The 27,990-nt window shown below is 43.2% G+C and overlaps 1 protein-coding gene across 3 annotated transcripts in view; it reads right to left on the reverse strand.

Annotated features, from left to right (window-relative positions):
- Positions 1 to 27,990, reverse strand: part of LOC140721722 (NACHT, LRR and PYD domains-containing protein 3-like) — a 60,469-nt gene that overhangs the window by 22,403 nt on the left and 10,076 nt on the right. The window contains exon 1 of one of the 3 annotated variants that reach the window (XM_073036511.1): positions 7,371 to 7,642. The exons of the other annotated variants lie outside the window; for them this stretch is intronic. The gene's annotated coding sequence lies outside the window, so the exon portion shown is untranslated. Of the gene's footprint in view, positions 1 to 7,370; positions 7,643 to 27,990 lie in introns of those variants that run through there. 3 annotated transcript variants of the gene reach the window in all.

Below are 27,990 nucleotides of genomic sequence, written 5' to 3' on the forward strand. Positions count from 1 at the left end.
TGTTATTGGAGCTTTTAAATGAAAAATTTGAAGAACAACGACAAATTTTCAAACAGGATGTAAAGGTTTTTCAGGATTATATGGATAAAACTGATTCAGTAGTTAACCAGCAGCAAGCTCTAATCGCAACTTTGCAAGAGGACGCTCGGAAGCGAGACTTGGTAATCGGAAAACTGGAGCAGAAATTATCTTCGACGATTAAAAAGGTGGAAACACTTAAAGCCAAGTGTGTCGACTTTGAAAATCGGTCCAGAAGACAGAACTTACGCATACTTGGTCTCCCGGAAGGTATTGAAGAAGGGGACCCCTCGAAGTATTTTGCTCAACTTTTAAAGGATGCGTTCCCTCTGTATTCCCAGACAGTCCTCCGTTACTTGATCGTGCTCACAGAATTATGTGTCGATCACCAAGTGCTTCAGCTAAACCACCGGTTGTAATCGTCCGATTTCACAATGTGCATGTTAAAGAGCAACTTATTCGTGTGGCTCGGCGTGTAGGGATGGTCAAATTCCAAGAATTCGATTTTCGATTAGTGGAGAATTTTAGTCCAGAAGTAATGAAGGCAAGGCTTCTTTTTAAACCTCTGATGTCCGAATGTAATAAGAAAAATCTAAAACCTGCGCTCTTATACCCTGCGAAGCTCGGAATCTCTCCTCCCAATGCATCACGGCGTGTTTTCCTTTCTACATCTGAAGCCCGAAGTTTTCTGAATGAGAACTTCCCTACTGCTGCAGATTCTCGTCTCTAATAAATGAGTGATTTTGATCGTTGCAAGATGGTTTTTGTTTCCAAAACCAGATTTTGTTTCTGGCTATTGGTGTAGGATTACTCTATATTTTATACTCCAGTTAAAGTTTTTTTTTGATGTACTAATCTTTTTATTTTACATACTTCAGTCACTGTACTTTATCTTTGGTCATTATTATTAATTCTTCGAAGGCGAATTTATTTTTTTACTAAAATGGCCATTTCTTCTCTAAAATATTTTTGGCGCTTTGTTTGATTTCACCATTTTTTTTCCCTCGTCTTCTACCTATAATGCATTTCTTATCACAGTTTAATTTTTTTTGGTTCGTTTGGGTTTTAACCGGATTTATAAGTTACTAGTGATTATATTCTTTTTGTTTTTTTTACTAGCAATTATAATAAGAAGTTTGGTTTTAGTATAGTGATCATTATTTCTTTAGTGTTTGGGTGGATCTTTTTTTTCCTTTATATACGGAGTTGCCTTCTGCTGATATGGGGATAGATTTAGTTTCATTTCTCTTTCTTCCCAGCCTTCTCCTGCTTTCTCCTCTTGGGTGCGAGTGAGGATTTTTTTTCTAAATCTTATGTTCTTTATATCAGTTTTTTTTTGTTTGTTTTTTTCATTTGGGCTGATTTTAAACTACTAAAATATCCGTGTTGTCGTCACTTCCGGGTCCGCCCCTTATTTTTGTTCCGGGTGCATGAGTTCATAATTTGGTTAACCCTTTATAACCCAAAGGGTTGATTTCAGAAATATGGCTCAGACCATTAATTTTGTCTCTTGGAATACTAATGGCTTATACCATCCGATTAAACAGAAAAAAGATTTTCATAGTATTCCAAAGACTGAATGCACATATTGTTTTTGTACAAGAAACTCATGTGAGGAAAGAGGATAATCATTGTTTTTAAGGCTTTGGAGGGGTCAACAGTACCATTCGAATTCGAATGCTAAAGTAAAGGGAGTTTCAATTTTTATTGACTCCTGTATTGCCTCATATGTTTTGGTCTTGTCCGCTTTTGAAAAAAATATTGGAAAGACATTTTTGATATTATTCCCACGGTATTGAACATTGATTTACAACCTTATCCTATTACTGCAATTTTTGGGTTACCAATGATGTACTCAGTCCATTTATCCTCTTCTGCTTGTCGAATGATTGCATTTCTTACATTAATGGCCAGAAGATCTATTTTGTTGAATTGGAAAGAAATTAATCCTCCTACCGTATTTCAGTGGTTTTCTCAAACTATGTTATGTCTAAATTTAGAAAAAAATTAGAAGTGTTGTATTTGATACTTCTATTAAATTTGAAATGATATGGAGGCCATTTATTCAATATTTTCATATGATTGAATGTGACCCTTTTCCAAGCCTATTTCTTTTTCCCGTTTTGATTTTACATATGTTCAGAGGATCGGAGTTGACGACACCGTTGATTTTGTATTTTTGTTAGATATTATAAACAGCCCTTTTTTTCTTTTTTTTCGTTTTTTTCTTTTTTCGTTTTTTTCCGTATTAGTTATTAGATTGTTAGGTTAGTTTTTCTTGCATAATTTTTTTTCTTTTTCTCTTTGTTTTTTTTTAAATATATATTATGATATACCTAGGTTTGCTTTGTTTATATGTTACTTGTATCGTCCATGATTTGGGAAGACTCATTTATATTGTAACTACTGCTTATGTATTCTTTCATGTTCAGTTGAAATGTGTATGTTTGTAATACCATTATCTATGTATTAATCTTATTATGTTGATATTAATAATAATAATAAAAACATTGAAAAGAAAGAAAGAAAAAGAAAGACCTTGATTAGAACCCACTTGGGAGTACTGTGTTCAGTTCTGGCCACCTCACTACAGGAAACGATATGGCTGCTATAGAGGGAGCACAGAGGAGGTTTACAAGAACTTGCTTTGGATCCAGAATAACAATTGCTTTCTTCTCCTTTACACTTGTAAACAATTTTGAATCTTGAAACCTGTGGATAATACCACGACCAACCACATTATCTATGCTCCCACTTGATTTCATAAACTCCTACAATGTCACCCTCATTCTCCTCTGGAATGACGATCAAGCTCGGCCAACCTCTTCCTATGACTCAGCCCTCTAGTCCAGGCAACATCTTCAGCAATCTCGTCTGCACCCTATCCAACTTGATAGTATGTTTCCTACAGCAAGGTCAACACAACTGTACAGAATACTCTGTGTAGCGACCCCAACAATACAATACCCATAATCCAGAACTCAATGCCCTAACTGATGAAGGCCAGCATGAGCAAATCCTTCTTTTCCACCCTCTGTACTTGCCCGTCCACTTTCAGTGACTACTCTTGTACTCCCAGGTCGCTCTGTTCCACAACACCTGGTGCCCTCCCATTCACTATACCAGCCCCGCTTAGTTTGACTGTCCAAAATGCACCATCGCTCACTTGTACACGTTGAAAACCATTTGGCATTACTCAGCCCATCTCCGTAACTGACCAAGATGTCTTTGAAATTCATTATCACCTGTTGCCTTATAAGCCAGTCTCCCGAATTTAGTCTCCCTGTATGCACATGACCGTGTCGCCACCCACAGCTCTAATCTGCTAATTAAGTTTGTCGACGACACCACATAGATTGGCCTCCTCTCAAGCAATAAGGAGGTGGCCTACAGGGAAGAGGTCATCTCTCTGACACAGTGGTGGCAAAGTAACAACCTTCCTCTCAATGTCGCAAAAACAAAGGAGCTGGTTGTGGACGACAGGAGGAATGGAGACGGGCTAACCCCTATTGACATCAATCGATCTGGGGTTGAGGGGGTGAACAGCTTTAAGTTCCTCGGCATCCACATCACCGAGGATCTCAAGTGGTCTGTTCACACCAGCTGTGCGGTGACAAAGGCACAAAAGCACGTCTTTCACCTCAGACGGTTGAGGAAGTTCGGTATCGGCCCCCAAATCCTAAGAACTTTCTACAGGGACACAACTGAGAGCATCCTGACTGACTGCATCTCTATCTGGTATGGGAACTTTACTTCCTTCAATTGCAGGACTCTGCAGAGAGTGGTGCGTTCAGCCCAGCGTATCTGTAGTTGTGAACTTCCCACTATTCAGGACATTTACAAGGACAGGTGTGTAAAAAGGGCCCGAAGGATCATTGGGGACTAGAGTCATCCCAACCACAATCTATTCCAGCTGTTACCATCCGAGAAATGTTACAGCAGCATAAAAGCCAGGACCAACAGGCTCCGGAACAGCTTCTTCCACCAGGCCATCAGACTAGTTAACTCACACTCAATTGAGTGTACTCTATATTATATGGACTGTTCAATATATTATAAATTATTATAAATTACTTTCATTGCACATTGCACATTTTGACCGAGACGTAACGTAAAAAAATTTATTCCACATGTATGTGAAGGATTTAAGAAATCAATTCAATTTAATTCAAACTTGCTTACCGTGCCGTGTGCATTCATATACAAATCAATGGCATGAACAGTGAATTACAGAGGTCTCGACACTGACACACACATCCCACTCATCACAGGGCTCAATTCGCTAAAATCATCTTTAATCATCTCCCTCTGTTTCTTGTTCTCGAGCCCGGTGTGAATCCACCTCGCCAGCTCCCCGTGAAACCCACGTGACCGAACCTTCCCGATCAGCTGCCATGCGGGATCTTGTTACAGACTTTACCAAAGTTCAGATGAATATCACTGCCCAACTTCATCCAACTCCCCAGTTAACTCTTATATACTCTCCAAAATACTTGACAGATATGATATCCTATTAGGCAATGTAGATGGTGATTATCCGATAACCAATGTCCAACATCCCGAGACTTCAGCTTCACTGCAGACTGAGAAAATTCCGATCCCAGCTGCAGAATTACCAACCTGGACTGAAGCCCGTATACTGCCAGTTCCATATCTTCAGAATCACCAGCCCAATATTATCACCCATACAAAGACGATTTGATGCCGGCGATTTTCCGTGGTGTTCCTGCCATTTCCGATTCACAGACTAAGGTGGAATTGGAGCCAAATGACCCTCTGCCGGAGCCGGTGCTCAGGGTGGTTCCACGGTCTGTATAGAGGATGCGGATACACTTCAGCCAGACCCCAGCAGCTAAACCGAGCACATTTGATCACAATCTTCCTGCTGTGTGGGATCTTGCCCAGCACAGCTGGCTGCCATGTTTCCTGCAGTGTAGCAGGAACAAAATATAAAATTATAAAGTAGAAAATGCTGGGAACTCAGTACATCAGACTACATCTCTGAAAGAACAAATGGTGGAAGACCCAGTTCCGGAACTGAGACTGTCCAAGATGCTGCCGATCTGCTGAGCGTTTCCAGTATTTTCTGCTCTTCACTTTAAATTTCCTGCAACTGTAGTATTTCTCCCTCTTCATTTTAATGCACAGATAGTAAACTGATTGCCACCCTGAACTGTAAATGCCACCCCCACCCCAACCAATTTGTTAGTTCTCAGTTCATTCTGACCCTGGTGTAACACATCCCATACAGTCAATTCTCACAGCATCCTTTCCTCCCACTATCACTCTGTTACATTTGCTCCCGAGGCCACTGTCTCTACGCTGAGAGGCGGTGACCACAGAGCGATAAAAACTACAACACTTGCTGCAGCTCTGACGGGCCGTTACCCTGGAAACAGAGGAAGGAAATCACCGAAAATAAAGAAAAAATGAAATTACAAACTCAACTTCAGATGCTATGGATTACATTATGGCAAAGGTTACACTGTAGCCATTTTGTAACGGTGAAACTAAATTTGAAATGGCTGCTTTTACCCTGCCACGTGCTGTGTTCAATTAAACCTCTGGTAGTCCTAACTGTCAAAAGAACAATTCTGGAAAAGATGCAAAGCAAAACTTCACATGAAGACAAAATTTGAAAGAGAGATTGCTGAAATATATCATTGCAGCAATGGGAGCAGTCTGGGCAGAGGTTGAACAAGATGGTTGATATATATATCATTGAGGTGGTGGGATACAGACTGGACCGAGGATTAACAAGATGGTTGATATATACTGATGGGATACAGGTTGGACAGAGGTTGAACAATATGGTTGATATATATCACTGAGTTGGTTGGATACAGATTGGACAAAGATTGGATAAGATGGTTGATATATATCACTGAGTTGGTGGAACAGAGGCTGGACAGAGGTTGAACCAGATCGGCAGGGAATGAGCAGATGGAGCCTGAAGGGGGAAGGGGATGAAGGGCGATCTCTGATGTTCCTCCCGCAATACACAGACCCTGAAATAATAGTACGCACGAGTAGATGACAGATTCCAATTTTACAAAACCAGAACAAACAATAAGAATTTTGGTATATGCCATTTTCTACTCGATACACTTTATCAATTCACCACAGAAAGTATCACATCCGAAACTTCACATCTTCATATAGCTACTGCTCTTCCTTTAATTGAATGAAATAGTGGAGAACAGTGATAGAGCTGAGTACGTAATAGAAACCAACCTCCCCCCCATGGACTCTGTCTATTCTTCCCACTGCCTCAGTAAAACAGCCAACATAATGAAAGATCCCCACAACCCTGAACATTCTCACTTCTAATACTCCATAGGGGCGAAGTTAAAATAGAACAGAAACATGCCACCGGACTCAAGGACGGTGTCCATTTTGCTGTTAGAAGCAAACAGCGGGATGAGTGGACTCCTGACCTCACAGTCTAAATTGATGTGACCTTGCACCACATATCTACCTGCACTGCACTTTCTCTGTAACCAGAATGATTTGTTTTACCTCAATGTACTGCTGCAATGTATTGATCTGTGTGGAGAATACCGGAGACACGATTTTCACTCTACCTCTGTACATGGAAAACAAAATAAAGATTCCCCGTTCCAATCGTGTGGGAATATTAGACAGCCTGGGTTGCTCCTTTGGAAATTCCGGAGGGAGTGTACACATTTCCGAGAAACCCAGATAAATGAAGAAGACTTAATTCTCGCATTAATAGGGCCAGATATCGGGAAACACTGTCAGCATTTCGGCAAGTCGTAGCAATGGAAAGAAGATGGAAATAAACTTCACAGTCCCCTGAGAGGACGTGAGAGATCTGGATCTCACTGTCCTGTCTGAACGGGGAAAGATGAACTTCTCATACACGTGGAGGAGTCTCCCGAGGGTGCGATTACTCTGTTTAACCCTTTGTCTGCAAGAACACAACAGGCCAAACAGCTGCTTCCAATGTGCTGGAAATATTTAAAATATTATCGACGCCAGGCGTCGATCCAGGTGAAGTTTGGATCCGATACCGGGCCGGGTGATGGAGGTAAAGTTCACCAGGTATATCTTAATGGATGGGTTCAGTCTCTGCATCACCACCTCATCCCGCTCCTGGGACCAGAACACCAGGGGTTGAGCGGCAGCTCATCTCAGGCGGTTCGGTGTGAAAGTCCCATAACCCGGACCGACCACGACAGGTTGTGTCCAGGAAGCGGGACGAGACCACCAGTTCGAGGATGTTAACAGGACTCCCTGCCCATCATCAGGTGCTCCCGTTTCCAGGGATCACTCGCCGATGGGAAAATGTCGGTCGCGTTCACCCCTAGTGACCGGTTATCAATACTCACTGATGAGAACTTGATCAATTGTTCCCGCAGACAGCGATCGGTCCTCCGGCTCCCAGACGACAACCCGGTTTTACAGAGAACGGAACGAAAACCATCGCCCTTCCGGAGACTGTGAAATGGGGGCGGGGCCTCGGAAGTGAGAACCTCAGATGCTGCAGATCTACGTTTGAAATGGGAGTGAGAACCTGGATCACATGACGGGTGGAGGGTTTCCCACCTGAACCGGTGACTCTGCTCCTCGCCCCTCACACACTGCCCGATCTACGAACCGCATTTTACATATTATTTCATATTTAGCCAGGCTACATTTTTAATCTCTCCCTCTGCATCTTCGCCGTCCCCATTGCTCCACCACCCGGTTCTCAGAGTTACTGGATCAATTCTCATCCCGGTCCGACACTGAATTCCCACCCGAAGAATTGTGCAGGTTTCATTGAAATCACTTCTATGTTTATAAACACTAATTTCTATTCACATTCCTCCAGAGCCTCATTGGACAGGAACACTGAAACTTCAAGTGAGAAACAGGAGGAGGTGGCCATTCAGCCCCTCAAACCATCAACAAGATGGCGGCTGCTCTCCCATCTCAGCCACATGTTTCTGCCTTATCCTCATATCCTCAATCCCTTTGGTGTCCATACATCTGCCGGCCTCCGATTAATGTGAAGACGATCACTGAGACTTTATCGTCCTCCATGAATCAGTCTGGTGAATCTCTAAAGCAAACACTCTCTAACTTCTTATAATCCTCCATGGAATTGAATTCCATTTCTGCAGCCCCGTGTTGTCCCAATCACTCACCTCCCACCCCTGTCACTATTTCAACCTTCCCACACCCCCCCCCCCCCCCTTCACCTGGATCCAGCTCTTGCCCCATCCCCACCCTTCACCTCTTTTCTCTGACTATTTCCCGTCCACTCTCAGTCCAGAGGGAGGGTCTCGGCCCGAAATGTTGACGGTCCATTTCCCTCCACAGATGCTGCCCGATCCACTGAGTTCCTCCGGCAGTTTGTTCTTTGGTCTGTATAACCCGTGTTAGTATGCGGATCGGGATTTTACACCATATTCCAGGTACAATCTCAACAAAGCACAAATAATTGTTACGGTAATTGCCACACTTAAACACGAGAAAGCTTGCAAATGCTGGAAATCCAAAGCAACACACACAAAATTCTGGAGGATCTCAGCACACCAGGCAGTATGTATCGAAAAGAGTGAACAGTCGACAGTTTGGACCATGAGCCTTTTCATTCCTGAGGAGGAGGGGGAAGATAGTGAATAAAAATGTCGGCGAGGATAAAGAGGGGAGCTGGAAGGTGATTGGTGAAGTCAAGTGATGGACAGGTCAAGGGCTGGAGAATAAAGAATCGGAGAGTTGTCAATAGGAGAAAGGGAAAGTGGAGACCCGGGGGAAGTAATAGGCTCGTGAGCGGAAATGAAATTTCAGAGTGGAGAAGAGTGAAGTGGGGGGCGATTTGTTTACTGGAAGGAGAATTCAATATTCATACAATCAAGTTGGAGGGTACCAGATGGAATATAAGGTGTTGTTCCTCCACCCTGAGGGCGGTCTCATCTAGGCACAAGAGGAGGCCATTGGTCGTGATGTCGGAATGGGAAATAGAATTAAATTCTTAGGCCACTAGGAAGTCTCCCTTGTGGCAGATGGTACAGAGATTCTTGACAAAACGGTCTCTCAATTTATGGTGGGTCTCACCAATGTAAAGGAGGCCGCATCGGGAGCAGGGAATACAATAAACGACCTCAGCAGATTCGCAGGTGAAGTGTTGCCTCACCTGGAAGGACTGTTTTGTGTCTGAATAGAGGTGAGGGAGGTGGTGTACGGGTAGGTGTAGCGCTTAGGCCGCTTGCAGGGATAAATTGTCAGAGGGAGATCAGTGAGGAGGGATGAATGAACAAGGGAATTGTTGAGAGACTGATCCCTGTTGAAAGAAGAAGGCAGGCTGCGAGCGAGGAAGGTAAAGATATGTTTAGTTGTAATATCTCTCAGGAGAAGACTGCCAGTTCCGTAATCCTGGAGTCCCATCGCAGGATTATAGCCCAAGCACCAACACTTCCAGGACTCTTTCCTTTTGGTAATGTTCAGCAGTGTCTGGTCTAATCAAAGTTCTAAAATTAACACTCCGCTCCATCCCATAATCGAACTAGAACTTGATGACGCTGTAACTGGGCGGGGAACCCGGGCCATGGGTCGCCAGTGGGTGGGAATATATATTTAACTTGTCTCCAGCAGGTAATTTGAGCGCTTCTGTTTATTATCGTATTGCGGAGCGGGACCAGGATCAGTGCAATTCGCCGCCACTTCTCTCACAGTGAAACTACAAGTAAATGCTTTTAATATAAAAGTGAAAATAAATCACTGGAAACTCAGGACAGGTTTTTGTCTTTTTGATGCACAGATATTGGCTAACTGCAAGATGTTTGTGGCATCCTGAAGAGATTTGCATAAATAAATACATACATTTATTCGTTATCTCTTTATTCCAACATAAACATCATATATTCCATGTAGTAAATGCTCAAGGCATCCTGGCATCCACACTGGCTCCTGAGGCCACTGAGGGGCGGTGACCAGAGAGCGATAAATATGTTCAACACTCTGCAGCTCTGCTGGGCTGTTACCCTGGTGATGGAGGAAGTGGCTCAGCAGAACTAACTGAAAATAGGAAATAAGGAACAACCTCACATACTTTGAGTTTAATTGTGACAAAGATGACAAAGATGAATACTGAGCTCTCAGTCGTTTTGGAATGGGGAAGCTAAAATTCCAGTTGCTGTTTGAACCCTGTTCCAAGGTGAATCCAGTAATTCTGCTGGTATATCCATCTCTACAGAACTTCCAGCAGAGCAGAAGCTGGTCAAAAATCAAAACACGTTGTTGGATGTGGCCTATCTGCTTCAAATGACAACTATGGGATACTTAAAAATATATCACACAATACATTGTGGTGATAAACAAAGTTTACTTCTTTGTTCAATTAAGTGGTTAAAATTCCATCATGTTCTTGTGGCTGCCAATAGCTTATATCTATAATCAACTCTAGGCATTGATACTGGTTCAATTCAGATCCTGTTACTGGACAGAATGATGGAAGAGCAGGTCCCCAGATAAAATTGAATAGATTGAGCTTGTAACCTCAGTTACTAGACTCCCCTACTGCTAAATACATCTTGTGCCTATCCACTCTATCCAGACCTCAGGATTTCATTGAGGTTCCTTTTCCCGGAGTCACCACCCCTCCATTGCGAACAGGCCCAGAAACACCAAATGCTCCTCATACATAAAACTTTTCATTCCAGAATCACTCTTGTGAACTTTGTAAACAACAACAGTAAAGAGCACATTCCCTCGGATACAGACAATTTGGTGTCGGAATAATTTATTGAGACACATGTACTACTTCGTACTGCCAAATTAACTGTCAAAAATGATCAGCGTCCTATCTAGTCCAGGCACTGAAAGGGATGGGTTAGATCTTCAATAATTTTTGTTTGCCTGCATTTACCTGGGAGACAGATACAGTGACTATAGAAATCCGGAAAAGTTCGTCTTGTTTTAGATTGTATGCAGATTACAGAACAGGTGCTTGGTGAATTAGAATGGATAAATATCCCGGGCCTGACAAGGTGTTCCCTCGGACATTGTGGAAGGCCAGTGCACAAACTGCTGAACACTGTCAGATACATATGAAATGCACAGAGGTATAGATGATATGCCAGAGGATGGGAGGATAGCTGGTTTTGCTCATTTGTGTTAGAAAGGCTAGAAAAATAAGAAGGGATACTATAGGCACGTGATCCTGACGCCAGTCTTGGGTATGTCCTTGGAAGGTATTTTAAGAAATGGAATTCATAGTTTTCGAAATACTGGGCTTGATGAGGGATAGTCAGACTGGGAGTTCATGTCTAATCAAATTATTCTGCATAGGAGGCTGGTCCAAAAGGGAAAGGTAAATAAGATTCAGGTGGAAGCAAGTGGAGAACACGGAGAGTGCTGGCAGATGGTTGCCTCTCTGAATGTAGGCATGAGACTCGCAAGGTGCTGCAAGGACAGCGACTGGGTGCTTGGTACTAACGTTAATGTTTGCGATAACAGATGAAAATCTGGCAAACTAAAGCAGCAAATTTGTGAAATATGCCGAGATGGGATGTAGCAGGCAGTGAGAAAGGCTACCAAAGGTGCATTGTTCTCTGGACCAGCTGGGAAGTCAGGTTACAAACCAGCAGAGGGAATTTAATGTAAACAACAGCGAGCTGTTGCTATTTTGCAAGATACACTGCGGTATGATTTGCAGAGGTAATGGCAATGATCTGTGGTATGTGACAGAGTGAACTTACATGGGAATACAGATCTAGAATTGCTTAAAATTGACCCAACAGTTAGCTGCATTAACAAGCTACAAATGCAAGGGACACTCCAGAGATAAGGAACCGAAAGGGTAAATAACAACTGAGCTGTTGGGTTACAGTCTGGGCAGAGGTTGAACAGGATGGTTGATATATATCATTGAGTTGGTGGGATACAGACTGGACAGAGATTGAACAAGATGGTTGATATATATCATTGAGGTAATGGGATGCAGGCAGGACAGAGGTTGAACATGATGGTTGATATATATCATTGAGGTGGTGGGATACAGACTGGACAGAGGTTGAACAAGATGGTTCATATATACCATTGAGGTGCAGGGAATCAGACTGTACAGAGATTGAACAAGATGATTGATATATATCATTGAGGTGGAGGGATACAGACTGGACAAAGATTGAACAAGATGGTTGATGTATATCATTGTGTTAGTAGGATGCAGGCTGTACAGAGGTTGAACAAGATGTTTGATATATACCACTGAGGTGATGGGATGCAGACTGGACAGAGGTTGAACAAGATGGTTGGTATATATCATTGAGGTGGTGGGATACAGACTGGACAGAGGTTGAACAAGATGGTTGATATATATCATTGAGGTGGAGGGATAAAGACTGGACAGAGGTTGAACAAGATGGTTGATATATATCATAGAGGTGGTGGGATACAGACTGGACAGAGGTTGGACAAGATATTTGATATATATCATTGAGGTGGAGGGAACCAGACTGTACAGAGGTTGAACAAGATGGTTTATCTTTCTCCTTGAGGTGGAGGGATGCGGATTGGAGAGAGGTTGAATATGATGGTTGATATATATATCAATGAGTTGGTGGGATACAGACTGGAAAGATGTTGAACAAAATCGTCATGGAGTAAACTGATGGAACTTCGTTGGAGAAAGGATCAATGACAATCACAGATGGTCCTCCGGCAATATGCGGATATAAATTACTTATGAATAAAACGATTCTCAAATGATAAAGATGGAGCAAACAACAGGAACTTTGAATTGTGACCTCTGTCCCTCACTATTTTTCATCAATCTACCATAGAGAGTATCCCATCAGGGTACTGCACACGTTCGTACGGCTACTGTTTTGCTCATGACTGCAAGGAACTGCAGAGAGCTGTGGACAGCTGAGGACATCACGGAAACCTGTCTGCCCACCATGGACTGTGCCTATACTTCCTGTGTGATCGGTAAAGCAGGCACAGAGTTACCTTACAACGCTGGACAGCCTGGAATCCTACTTGGGTAGAATATAGAAAGGAAATTGAAAACACTACAAACAGACTTAAGGACGGCATCCATTCTGCTGTTATAAGCAAAATGAACGGTCACCAGCAAGATAAGGTGGACTTTAACCTCACAATATAACTTGTTATGTCCTTGCGCCATTTGTCTACCTGCCCTGCTGTTTCTGTGAAACAATAATGCATTGCTACGCTCTGTTATTGTTTATCTGATATCACCTCAATTTACTGTTTTTTCTATTGATCTGTATGGATAGCATGCTCAACAGGATTTTCATTGCACCTAGTTACAGGAGAATAATAAGCAGATTTTAATTGTGTGTAGATAATGGACAAATTGGGCCAAAAATTATTTGCAAAGGGTGCAAAGAGACTTGGGAGTACTTGTGTAGTTTTCCTGCAGGTTAGTGTTCAGGATAATTCGGTGGTGAAGAAGGCAAATGCGATCTTTAGATTCATTTCAAGAGGACTGTAATATAAAAGAAAGGATGTACTGTTGAGAATTTATAAAGTCCTGATGAGGCAACACTTAGAGCATTCTTAGCACGTTTGGGCCCCTAACATATGAAAAGATGCGTTAACAAAGGAGAGGATTAAAAGGCGGCTCAGGAAAATGATTCCAGGTTTGATCCCAAAGAGCGTGTTCCTATGATGTTCCAATTCTATGTTCTAAGTTCTATGTTATGTTCCAGCTCCACTCGACCATACGATATAGGAGCAGAATTAGGCCATTTGACCCACCGAGTCTAGTCCACAATTTCATCATGTCCGATCCAAGTTTGCTCTCATTCCCAGTCTCCTGCATTTTCGCCATATCCATTCATGCTCTGACCAATCAGGAATATATCAACCTCTCTCTTAAATATACACAAAGATTTGGCCACCACAGCTGCCTGTGGCAAAAGCTAAATTTCCACAGATTCAACATTCCATGGTAAAATAAATTCCTGCTCACCCCGTTCTAATAGGGCGCCCCTCTATTCTGAGGTACGGTCATCTGCTTGTAGACTATCCCACCAGAGGAACCATCATCTCCATAGCATCTCTATCAAAGTTATTTTCACCATTCGTCAGGCTTCAATAAGGTCACCCCTCATGCTTCTGAATTCTAGTGAATACTGGCCCAGAGGCATCAAACGCGGGTCATATGACAAACCATTCAATCATTGAATCACTTCCGTGAACAACCTTTGAAACCTATATAGGTAAAACACATTCCTTTCGAAGTTAAGAGGCCCAAACCTGCTCAAAACACTCCAAGTGCGGCCTCAGCGGTGCTTTATGAAGTTTCAACATTACATCCCTGCTTTTATATTCTATTCCTCTTGAGATGAATGCTAACATCGCATTTGACTTCCCCACCTCAGACTTAACCTGCAAATTAAACTTTAGAGAATCCTACACAAGGATCCCCAAGTGCCTTTGCACCTCAGTTTTCTTTTCTATCTTGAAAAAATTTAACACTTCCATTTTGTCTACCAAAGTGCATGACCATACACTTCTCGACACTGTATTCCATTTCATTGCCCAGTTTCCTAATTATTCTATGTCCTTCTGTAGCATTTCTAAATCCTCAAAACCACATGCTCCTCGAACTATCTTCATACCACCTGCAAACATTGCAACAAAGTCATTAATACCATTCTCCAAATCATTAACATATGACGTAAGAGAATCGATCCCAAAGCAGACTCCTGTGGAGTATCACTAGTTACTGGAAGTGGTTTCCAATCAAACACTGCTTTATCCATTTCAGAATCTGTCTGGTAACGCCATGATCTCGTAGCTTGTTAAGCAACCTTATGTGTGGCAGCGTAACAAAGACCTTCTGAAAATCCAAATGTGCAGCATCAACAGATTCTCCTTTGTCTATCATGCTTGTTATTTCTTCAAATAATGCCCCATTAGATTTATCAGGCAAGGCTACGTCCTATTTTCTGATGGATCTCAAAGTACCCTGAGAACACATCCTTAATAATCAACTTCTATATCGTCCTAAATACTGAGGTCAAACAAACTGACATATGGGCTCCCTTCTGCCCCATTCCTTTCTTGAAGAGTGAAGTGACATTTGCAAATTTTAAGACTTCCGGAACCATTACAGAAGCGAGTGATTCTTGAAAGAACATTATTAATGTCTCACGATCTATTCAGCCACCGCTTTTAGAACTCTGGGGTACATGCCATCTAGCCCAGGTGACATATCTAACTTCAGACCTTTCAGTTTCCCAAGAAATCTCTCTCTCGAAATGTGCTAACTTCACACACTTCATGCCCCCTGACACCCGGAACTTCCAATACACTGCTAGTGTCTTCCTCTATGAAGACTGGTGTAAAATATATCTTCAGTTCTGCCGCCATTACTGCCCCACCCCCTTTACTACCTCCCCAGTGTCGTTTTCCAGCTTTCTGATATCCAGTCGAGCCTCTCTTTTACACTTCATATATCTGAAGAAATGTTTAGTAACATCTTTAATATTATTGGCTCGTTTTCTGTAGTATTTCACCTTTACCTTTCTTATGACTTTTTGTTGTCTTCTGTTTGTTTTTACAACTTTACCAATCGAACTACTTCCCACAAATTGCTGCTCTGCTGCCATCCCATTGTTTCCAATCAATTCTGGCCAATTCCCCTCAACTGCCTCTGTAATTCCCTGTTCACCACTGCAATGCTGGTACCTCTGTAATATCGATACGTCTGTCTTCAGCTTCTCCTTCTGGAGTTTCTATTTGACTGCCACTAGCTGAGAGACAGGGAACAGTGAGAGGGACTTTCCAAACACGGATTGAACACTAAACCCCAGACCATGTTCAGTGGTAAACACGGAGCAGCCCATTAACTCACAGCCTCTCACTGTGAGAGGAAAGACAGATCATTTTCTTCACTGATTCCAAACGACCTCCAGAAGGAGGAAAGGCCAGTCCCATCTGTTGAAGCAATGGGGTCGGGTGAAGCCCAAACACTGCAAATACTATATTCCTGGTCTCCCCATCCTAGCCTTATAACCCATGGCCCAGGACTTTTTACTGCCCAGTAACGTGCTGCAGTGTCTCAGCTATTCCCAGTTCAAATCTAACACGCCTGAACCAACCCATGACGGAATAGTAACATAGAGGAAGCTTTGTCTGGACGGGAATCGGGGTTGAATTCCAGGCCTTGGGTCACAACGCGGACGCGGATACATTTCAGCTAATCTAAACTGAGCATACTTGGTGATTATTTTATTGTTGAGTGAGACCTCGAACAGTTAAGTTAGCCGCCTTATTTCCATACAGTAAATGCTCAAAGCATCCTGGAATCCACACTGGTTCCTAAGGCCACTCTGTCTCCACAGTGACTACAGTTGGATAAAATCTTCCCTTCTTGAAGTTCTGGTGCTCTGTTACCCTGGTGACTGAGGAAGAGGCCCAGCACAAGTAAAGGAAAAAGGAAGCAAACTCACATGCTGTGAATTTCTTTATGCCCCAATGAAAACTGAACACTCAACAATGTTTTAATGTTGAAACTGAAATACCAGTAAATCTGCTGTCAGCTCCTTCTGCACAGCACTTTCAGCAGTGTTGAAGCTGGACATTAAATACGGTCAGTCTGCTTCAAAAGTCGGTTATCTGTTATTTGCAAAATATATCACACAACACATTGTGGTGATATTCATGAAGTTTCCTTTTTTGCTTAGTTAAGCGATTAAAAATTCTAACAAATTTTTGTAGCTTCGAATGACGTAAAAGTAGAGTTGACAGTACAGGCAACATTCTGACCGCACTGCTGGATAGAATTATGGAGGAGAAGATTTGTAGATACAACTCAGTGATTTGTGAGGTTTTGTTATCTGTTCCAAGACATCTCTCCTGATGAAAACATCTTCATCCGTCCACTCTATGGAGTCATCAGTATTTGCTACGTTTCAGTGAATTTCCCCCTCCTTGCGTGCCCCATCATCCCTTTGAGAGCAGGCCCAGGGACAGTAAATGCTTCACATACATTAAGCTTTTCATTCCAGAAATCATTATTATAAACAACTACTGTAATGAGCACATTTCCATGAGTAACAAACTATTTGGTGGCAGTATATTTATTTGAGAACACCTGTTGTTTCCTTACAGCCCCATTAACTGGACAAACGAACTTCTGAAGATCAGCCTGCTCATGTGTGCATGGAGCCAAAAGAAATGGGGGGGATCTTCAATGATTTATCTGGGCGTGCATGTATTCGGGAGACAGCTATAGAGATGATAGAAATGAGGAAACGTTCGCCAGGTGTTGGATTGCATCCAGTTTACAGAACAGGTACTTGCTCTGTTGAGCTGAATTGTGATGGATAAATCTCAGTAACCAGTGGCAGCTTTGTCTGGACGGGAATCGGGGTTGGATCCTGGGCCTTGGGTCACAGCGCGGACACGGATATATTTCAGCTAGTCTCCGCAGGTAAACTGAAAACCACTTCTTGATTATTTTATTGTTGAGTGGAGGGAGAAGATTTGCCTTTTCTACCGATACAAAAATATTGACTGATTGCAAGATGTTCGTGACAGCCTGAAAGGATTTCCATAAATGCAATCCCAACATTCATTACTCATCTCTTCATTCCAACACAGGCATCATATATTCCATACAGTAAATGCTCAAAGCATCCTGGGATCCACACCTATTTCTGAGGCTACTGTGTATCCACAGTGATTACAGTGCGATAAAACTTTCAACCCTCCTTGAAGTTCTGGTGGGCTGTTACCCTGGTAACTGAGCAAGAGGCCCACCAGAAGTAAATGAAAAAGGAAGTAACAGTCTCAAACTCACATGCTGTGAGTTTCTTTATGACCACAATGAAAACTGAACACTCAGCAATGTTTTAATGTTCAAACTGATATACCAGTAGATCTGCTGTCAGCTCCTTCTCCACAGTACTTTCAGCAGTGCTGAAGCTGGTCATTAAATACGGTCATTCTGCTTTAAAAGTCGGTTATCTGTTATTTACAAACTACATGACACTGCGTTGTGGTGATATTCATGAAGTTTCCTTCTTTGCTTAGTTAAGCGACTAAAAATGTTTAAACAATTAGTTGTAGCTTCGAAAAACGTAGAAGTACAGTTGAATATACAGGCCAGATTCTGACCCTACTACTGGATAGAATTATGGAGGAGAAGATTTGTAGATACAACTCAGTGATTCGCGAGGTTTTGTTCCCTGTTCCAAGACACCTCTCCTGATGAAAACATCTTTATCCGTCCACTCTATGGAGTCACCAATATTTGCTATGTTTCAATGAATTTCCCCCTGCTAGCGTGCCCCATCATCCCTTTGAGAGCAGGCCCAGGGACAGTAAATGCTCCACATACATTAAACATTTCATTCCAGAAATCATAATTATAAACAACTACTGTAATGAGTACATTTCCACAAGTAACAAACTATTTGATGGCAGTATATTTATTTGAGAAAACCTGTTGTATCCTTATAGCCCCATTAACTGGACAAACGAACTTCTGAAGATCAGCCTGCTCATGTATGCATGGAGCCAAAAGAAATGGGGGAGATCTTCAATGATTTCCCTGGGTGTACATATACTAGGGATACAGATATAGAGACGAAAGAAATGAGGAAACATTAGTCAAGTTATGGATTGTATCCAGTTTACAGAACAGGTGCTTGCTCTGTGGAGCTGAATTGGGATGGATAAATCTCAGGGCTTGACAACATATTCCCTGGAAGCATTTGGGACTCTAGTGTTGAAACTGCGCGAATGCTGGCAGAGACATATAAAATGGTCATAGCTACAGATGATGTGCCAGCCGACCAGAGGAGAGCCATAATGTTCTCATTTGTGTTGGGAAGGTTCGGTACATATGAAGGGAAACTGACATCAGGCCTGGGTAAGTTATTGGAAGGGATCACAAGGAATGAGATATGTAAGATTTCGATAGAAAGGATTAGTCAACCTGGCAGGCCTTATCTAATCTGATTATAGACGTTTTTGAGGAAATTATCAAGAAGCTTGATGAAGTGAATGTGGGGGTCTTTGCCGATATTGACGTTAACAAGGTGTTTAATAACATTCTGCATGGGAGGCTGATCCAAAAACAGTAAGGTGCGTAGAATTCAGGATGAATCATGGGTAGAAGCCAGAGAATGCTTGCAGATTATTGTCCATCTCGGCTGAATAGAGACAAGTGACCTGCGGGGTGCTGCAGGGAAAGGGACGGGCTCCTTAGTATTAATATTAATGATTTAGATGAAAGAGGAAAAGTACCAAGCTGGACCGGTAAATCTATGGATTATACCGAGATGGGGATGTAGGAGACAGTGAGAAACGCTACTGAAGTTGCTCAGTGCTCCGGACCAGCTGGGAAGTTGGGCTAAATCTAGAAGAGGGCATTTAATGCGGACAACGGTGGGCTGTTGCAGTTTGACAGGGGAAACCAGGACATGACATACACAGTGAATGGGAAAGGTCTGCGCTGTGGAACAAAATAAATTGACATGGGAATACTGATCCAGAATCCCCAGAAAGTGGGACTAGAGTTCGATGGCAATTTAAAGAGAGCTCCGGGAATATTAGTCTTAATAAATCAGGGGATGGTCAGGGGAATTGGGATGTTAACGCTAAAGTTGTAGATGACACTGTGAATCTAGATTCGCTGAATTGTGTGGACTGCTCATCAGCTTCTTGAAGGCAAGATCTGAATAATCGTGAAAGAATCCAGGGAAAATTACACGGATGTGGCTGGTATTTAAAGAAAAGATGGCAGGGGTAAGATGAACAGATTTGAACTTAATTAAATGGTGCATAGGAAAGTCAGCGGAGATCCCAGCTGGGGTTCCTACACTTTTTAATATCATGCACCCTCTGATTAACCGAGGGGTGTATTGAACCATCTCCCAGCAGAGGTGGTAACTGCAGGTTGAATTGCAGCATTTAAGAGCAGTTGTTTATATGTACAGTACCTGGATGAAAGAGTTCTGGAAGCGAATAGTCTAGGTGCAGGTGGATGGGGCCAATCAAGGAATGGCATGGATTAGATGGGCTGAAAGGCCTGCTTTTGTGCTATAGGAGAATGAATCTAAACTGAGCGTTCCATGCAAGTCCATTTCCCAGAAGAATTAAAACATTTCAGAGTAATGTCTTAAGAAGCCACAAATGGAAAAAAAAACTAAAAAGTTGAAGAACTGAAAATAAACGAAAAGGGAAATATCAAACTCAAATCACAGCTGTGAGTTTCATTGTGACAAGGATCAACTCTACAGCCAATTTATAATTGTGAGACAAAAATTGTAATGGCTAATTTAGCCCTGCTTCAAGCTGCATGCAATTAAGCTTCTGGTGTTTCTGGAGAGAGAAAAAAACAAAACAAAAAATTCTTGGAAGACTCCGTGAGGGAAAAGGAGGAAGAAAGTAATTCACAGCGAAAACAAATGTTAGAATAAATATTGCAGATATATCAGTGAGTTCATGGGATACGACTGGACAGAGGGTGAATATGAGTGTTGTTATATAGCACTGAGGGATTGGATACAAGTTGGGCAGAGTTTGAACAGGATTGTCGATATATATCTCATTGAGGTGATGGGATACAGACTGGACAGAGGTTGAACAAGATGGTTGATATATATCATTGAGGTGATGGGATACAGACTGGACAGAGGTTGAACAAGATGGTTGATATATATCATTAAGGTGGTTCGATACAGACAGGACAGAGGTTGAACAAAGTGGTTGATATATATCATTGAGGTGGTGGGATACAGGCTGGATATAGGGTGAATATAGGTTGAAGGAGGAATGGGTAGAAAAATGGTAGCTGGAGTTTAATGCGGACAGGTGTGAGGTGTTGCTCTTCAGAAGATCAAACCAAGGTAGAACATACAAGGTAAATGGTAGGACACTAAGGAGTGCAGTAGAACAGAGGGATCTGGGAATACATATACATAATTCCCTAAAAGTGGTGTCACAAGTAGATAGGGTTGTAAAGAGAGCTTTTGTTACATTGGCCTTTATAAATCAAAGTATAGAGTAAAAGAGATGGAATGTAGTGGTGAGGTTGTATAAGACATTCGTGAGACCGAATTTGGAGTATTGTGTGCAGTTTTGGTCACCTAATTACAGGAAGGATATTAATAAGTTTGTAACAGTGCAGAGACGGTTTACAAGGATGTTGCCAGGACTTGAGAAACTGAGTTATAGAGAAAGGTTGAATAGGTTAGGACTTTATTCCTTGGAGCGTAGGAGAATGAGGGGTGATTTGATAGAGGTGTATGAAATTATGAACGGTATAGATAGAATGAATGCAAGCAGGCTTTTTCCATTGAGGTCAGGGGAGAAAAAAACCCGAGGTCATGGGTTAAGGGTGAAGGGGGAAAAGTTTAAAGGGATCACGCAGAGAGGAGTGGGAATGTGGAATGAACTGCCAGATGAAGTGGTGAATGCGGGCTCACTTTTGATATTTAAGAAAAACTTGGACAGGTATATGGATGAGAGGGGTTTGGAAGGGTATGGCCCAGGTGCAGGTCAGTGGGACTAGGCAGAAAAATCATTCGGCACAGCCAAGAAGGGCCAAAAGGCCTGTTTCTGTGCTGTAATTTTCTATGGTTCTTTGGAATGCATTTAGGTACTTGCCCCTTAGTTTTGGTAAGGTGACAATTTAGGTAATTTAGGGTGACAAGTGAAATATTTAAGGGGAGTCAGAGCGGGAACTATTTCACTCAGAGGGAAGGGCGAATGTGGAAGCAGCTCCCAGCGGAACTGGTAGATGCGGGTTCAATTGCAGTGTTTCAGAGAAGTTTCCGTGGGTACATCGTTGAGAGAAGTGTTGAGGCTGTGGTTTGCATGCAGGTGGATGAGTCCAGGCAGAGAATGTGACGGACTAGATGGGCTGAAAGGACTGTTTCTGCGCTGTAGGGGAATAAATCTTAACTAAGCGTTTTACGTAAGTCCATTTCCCAGAAAACACAAATCATTCCAAGGTAATGTTTTTAAAAAACTACAAACGCAAGAAACATTTCTAAGCTAATTAACCTAAAAAAGAAATAACAAACAACATCACATGCTGTGAGCTTCATTGTGACAAATATTAATGCTGTAGCCATTTTGTAATGGTGAAACTAAAAACTGTAATGGCTGCTTTTACCCTTTAAGACCATAGCTATAGGAGGAGAATTAGGCCATTTGGACCATCGAGTCTGCTCCGCCATTTTATCATGACTGATACATTTTTCTTCTGCCCCAATCTTCTGCCTTTCCCCAATCTTCTGTCTTACCCCATTACCTCTACTTTAAATCTACATAAAAAAAGACCTCCGCAGCTGCCTGCGGCAAGGAAATCCACAGATTCACCACTCTGATTAAAGAGATTCCGGCTCATCTCCGTTCTAAAATGGCGCACCTCTATTCTGAAGCTGTGACTTCTAGTATTAAGCTCTTCCACCAGAGGAAGCGCACTTTCCACATCCACTCTATCAAGGCTTTTCACCATTTGATATGATCCATCAGGGCACCGCTCAGTCTTCTGAATGCCAGTGATTAATTGACCCAGAGTCATCAGACGTTCTGTATCTGACAAGCCGCTGAATCCTGAACCATTTTCGTGAACTTCCTTTGAACCATCACCTGTTTCAGCACATCCGATCAAAGATACGCGGTCCAGAACTGTTCAAAATATTCTACGTGAGGCCTCACCAGTGCTTTATGAAATCTCAACATTACATTATTGCTTTTATATTCTAGTCCTCTTGAAATGAATGTTAACATTGTATTTGCCTTCCTGACCACAGACCCAATCTGCAAATTAACCTTTATGGAATCCTGTACAATATCTCCCAAGTCCCTTTGCGTCTCAGTTATTTGTATTTTCTGTCCATTAAAAAAATAGTAAACCATTTCATTTCTTCTACCAAAGTAAATGCCCAAACCCTTCCCGAAACTTTATTTCATTTGCCACATCTTTGTGTGTCCTCCTAATCTGTCCTAAATCCTTCTCCAGAAAACTACCTGCCCTTCCGCCATCCTTCATATCCTCTGCAATCATTGCAACAACCATCAATTCCAGCATCCAAATCATCGACATATAAGGTAAAAAAATGGGTCCCGTCACAGACCCCTGTGGAACCTCTAGTCACCGGCAGCCGAACAGTAATGGCTCACTTTATTCCCACTCTTTGTCTCCTGCCTACCAACTACTGCTCTGTACATGCTGGAATCTTCTCTGTCATACCCTAGGATCATAGCTTGTAACTCTTACCTTACCAGGTGCTGCATTAAGTTAAACCTCGTCGTTCTAGCTAACAAAAACCGATTCCTGGAAATCTCAATGAGATAGGAGGTGCAAGATAATACTTCACAATGAAGTCAAATGTTACAGGAAACTTTATTGATGTATTGTATATCATCGAGGTGGGTTCACACGGGCTGGAGAGAGGTTGCACAAGATGTGAGTGAAAGAGATGGAACCATGTGGGTGCGGGATCAAGGACAGTCACTGGTGGTCATTCAGCAATACATGGGGACTGAATAATACGATAGAAAAATATCCTAAAATGACAAACCTAGATCAAACAACAATAAATTTGGCTTAGGCACATTGCCCCTCCCCAAACCTTATCAAAGCACCATAGAAAGTATCCCATCCGGATACATAACGCCTTCATAAGGCTACCGCTCTACCCTTGACTGCAAGGAACTGCAGGAAACTGTGGGCACCGCTGAGGACATGACAGAAACCAGACTCCCCTCCCTGGACTGTGACTGCACTTCCCATTGCATCAGTAAAGCAGGCAGCATCAAAGATCCTCATAACCCTCGCTATTCTCTCTTCTCAGCCGGGTCGAAGATTTAAAATAACATTGAAAACAGACAGCACCAGGCTCCAGGAAATATTCCAGGTTGCTGTTGTAAGCACATTGAATGTTTCCCGCGTGATAAGTTGGACTCTTGATCCCACAGTCTAACTCGATGTATACTGTACACTTTTGAGCAGCCCGGGTAACTGGAAAAGGCTTATTTCTCGCATTTAATGGGGTTATACAACCGGAAACATTGGCTGTGCTTCGGCAAGTTGGAACAGTGGCATGGATTCAACAAAAATAAACACAATGATGGCCACCAAAAACGAGAGGCCGTGAGAAATCTGGATCTCACTGCCTTGTCTGAATGGGCGAAAGATGGATCTACTCAGACAGATGGAGCAGTGTCCCGAAGGTGCGATTACCCGGTTTAACCTTCTCTGTCTGCAAGAACACAACAGGTGGAAGAGCCGCTTCCTGCACCCTGGAATGAGGTAAAACAATTGTAGAGATCGGCTATCGATCTAGGTGACGCTTGGACCCGATGCGGGGCCGGGTGACGAAGGTAAAGTTCCCGGGATAAACCACAATGGATGAGTGCAGTCTCGGTATCACCACCCCATCACGCTCCCAGGACCAGGGCAAGAGGGGCTGAGCGGCAGCTCATCTCAGGATGTTCGGTCTGAATGTCCAGGAAACGGTGGGTGGCAGGTTGTTCAGGGAAGTAACAGAGAATCACTGCCCAACATCACTCGGGACCGGCCTCAGTTCTCACCTACGGAATCCCGTTGATCTCGCCCCATAGAGAATGATCTCTTCCCCGGCTCCTCGCCCCAGGGGGAGTGGTCACTCTCCTGATCCCAGCCCCACACACGATCCGCCACATCCATCCACAAGAAATCACTGTCCAACAGACAATTCAGACCCAAAAAGGAATTGTGCATTCAAGCCACTTCTATGTGAACAGACACCGATTTCTATCACATTCCCCTGGGTTCAGTGGTCAGGAACACTGAAACATCAAGTGAGAAACAGCAGAAGGTGGCCATTCAGCACCTCGAACCATCAACAAGATTATGGCTGCTCTCCCATCTCAGCCACGTTTCATCCCAATCCTCATCTCCTTGATCACTTCAGTCTCCACACATCTGCTGACCTCTGTCACTATTTCCACCTTTGCACCTCTCACTCCCCAGCTCTTGCCCCATCCCCACCCCTCACCTCTTTTCTCTGACTATTTCCCGTCCACTCTCAGTCCAGAGGGATGGTCTCGGCCCGAAATGTTGATGGTCCATTTCCCTCCACAGATGCTGCCCGACCCACGGAGTTCCTCCGGCAGTTTGTTCTTTGGTCTGTATAACCCGTGTTAGTATGGGGAGCGGGATTTTACTCCATATTCCAGGTACAATCTCAACAAAGCCCAAATAATTGTTAAACTAATTCTCAGTCTTATACCAATGAGTCTTACCATCAATACAATGTACTTTTGACTTCCTTCCCTGCCCACTGCACCTCAGTCCCTCTCCACACACACACCCAGTGTTTCTGTTTCTCCTACAGAAATGGGTAATCTCACATTTCCCACATTGGACCAGCTGACCTGTTGTTCCCACTCACTCCTTTTGCCTCTGTTACGCTGAAATCTCTCGACAAGAGACACAGAACAAAGAACAGTACAGCACAGGAACAGGCCCTTCGACCCATAGTGTTGTGCTCAACCAATTAAATTTGTTATCAGAATGTTAACGAATCAAATCCCTTCTGTTTACAAAATGTCCATATTCCTCTATTTTCCTCACATTCGTGGCCTATTGAAATGTCTCTGGAAAGTCCCCAATGTGTCTGATCTACCAGCACCCCAGGCAGCAATTTCTAGCGACCCAGCACTCTCTGTGTAAAAACACTTGCCCCCTCACATTTCCTTTAAAATTCCCCCCTCACCTTAAATGCATGGCCTCTGGTTTTAGACATTCCTACCATAGTAAAAATACATTTTCTATCTACTCTACCTATGTCTCTCATAATCTTATAAACGTCTATCAAGTCTCACCCCAGCCTGCAGGGCTCCAGAGAAAACAACCCAAGCAGTTCAACCTCCTGTTACAGCTCATGCCCTCTAATCCAGGCAATTTCCTGGCAAACCTCTTCTGCACCTTCTCCAAAGCCCTGACATCGTTCCTGGAATGAGGCGACCATAACTGTATGAAACACTCCAGATGTGGTCTAACTAGAGTTTTAAAAAGCTGCAACACAACTTCCCGATTTTTGAACTCAATGCCTCGAATAATAAAGTTAAGGATACTGTTTGCCTTCGTAACCACCCTATCAATCTGTGTAGTCACTTTCTGAGAGCAATGGATTCCAAGATCCCTGTGCTCATCGACACTGCTAAGGGTCTTACATTTACATTTGATCTACCGAGGAGCCAAGATGATCATCACTAATAAAATCTCACTGAGCTTTTCGAATCACATTGAATTTATTTCCAAGTGAGCAAGTACGGGAAGGTACAGGTACAGAGAAACACTGACTTGTGGCAGCATCACAGGCAAGTACACTCAGATAACACATGGAACATAAATTATACGATTCTCTGTCAGTAACAATATGGAAATATCGGTTTTATGTTATTAAAGATATGGAAATACACATTTTGTATCGAGAGCACACTTGGAATTGTTGAATTTGCCCCCTCAGCCCACTTGTTGCCAGTTTGTGAAAAACTGGGCTCCAGGCACCAGTCCCTACAACACACACTGGAACATCCTGAAGGTCCACGAGGGTCCTTCTATTTAAACACACAAACAGGAAAAGGAGCAGGCCACCCGGCCCCTCCAAACTGTCCTGTCATTCAACAAGACGCTGGGCCGGTGCATCTTTACCCCGCCAACACCACTCTTTCCCCCTACTTTCCCCAGACTATTGGCCCCACTGCTGGTCAACAGTCTGCCCGTGTTTGCCCCCTAATGTGGTGAATCTCTCTGCTCGCCACCACCATGGGTTCAGACATTTCCACAGATGAGCTCCTCTTGACCCAGTGGGACATCAATCCTGTCCACTCCCTCTCACAGCATCTTTATCCTGATAATAAAATCCCCCTCGCCCTCCGTCTTCTGCCAGGGTCCCTCCCCGGCGGACCGGCATCAAGTTGATGAACGAGCGGTCACCTTTTACCTCTCAGCGATACATCAGACTCCGGCCGCAGGAGACGCTTCACAAATGCCCCAACTTCCCTTGGAGAGAAATGGGAATAAATCATAAAGCAGGTCATTTACTTTGTTTGTTCCGCTTTGACCAGGAGATCGGACTGGAGGTAACACCCTCCTCGTCGGTCCGCCTGCGCTGTTGGGTGTAACCAGTGACTGACATCTCTTCGCATCAATGAGAATTAACACGGCTTGTAAATACTCTGTTGACTGCACCAAGTGGTGTGGGCTGACATGATTAGTACTTGAGCCGTTAACCAATCTCAGCGCAAGCCAGGCCGTGCATGTATGACGTCAAGTACCGCACTCGTGACGTCAGATCCCCAGTGTGGGGGAGCGCTTGTATTTTGAAATACCTGAATGGACATTTAATTTGTTTTCAGGGGGACAACAAAATCAATCATGGGATTCGCCCGGCTGCGAATAACGCACTGGTGGAGTGGACAGCGTGCTGTTTGTCTTGAGTTGGATCACAAAACCCTAATTTTTGGGGAGGACTTTCTAGGCTGATCTGGTTTCGGATTGTTTCATCAGTGCAGTGTCTCGCTGTTCAGTATTTTGAAAAACAACTGTTTCACTAATGTAAACCAGAGTTGCCAGTGGGATCTACATGCAGTGTATTAGACAACAGAAGATCTCTCGTCCCTGCAGTCTTTGTCCCCTGGTAGACTGAAACCCTGACAGTGCGGACCATTGATACCCTCATATCCTCAAAGCCAGGGGATCATGCAGACAGACGGTGGCTGAGAGGAATTATGTTTGTTGTTTGTAAAAGTTTGCCACAGTCGGATGGATGGAGTTGATGTAGAGGTCGGGAGTGTCACAGAGAAACGGCCGGACAGCCGAAACCTCTCTGTTGTCCCTCCAGCTTCCGAACAATGGTGGTGATGTGGGGACCTCCGGCCACTGGGGGGCTCCACTGAGATCTCTTCTCAATTCCCTAGGAATATTCTGACAGTGTGGGTATGATTTCAATATCCATCGTTCCTTTCAACTAA

This window comes from Hemitrygon akajei, unplaced genomic scaffold, assembly GCF_048418815.1.
Source record: "Hemitrygon akajei unplaced genomic scaffold, sHemAka1.3 Scf000060, whole genome shotgun sequence".
NCBI lineage: Eukaryota > Metazoa > Chordata > Chondrichthyes > Myliobatiformes > Dasyatidae > Hemitrygon > Hemitrygon akajei.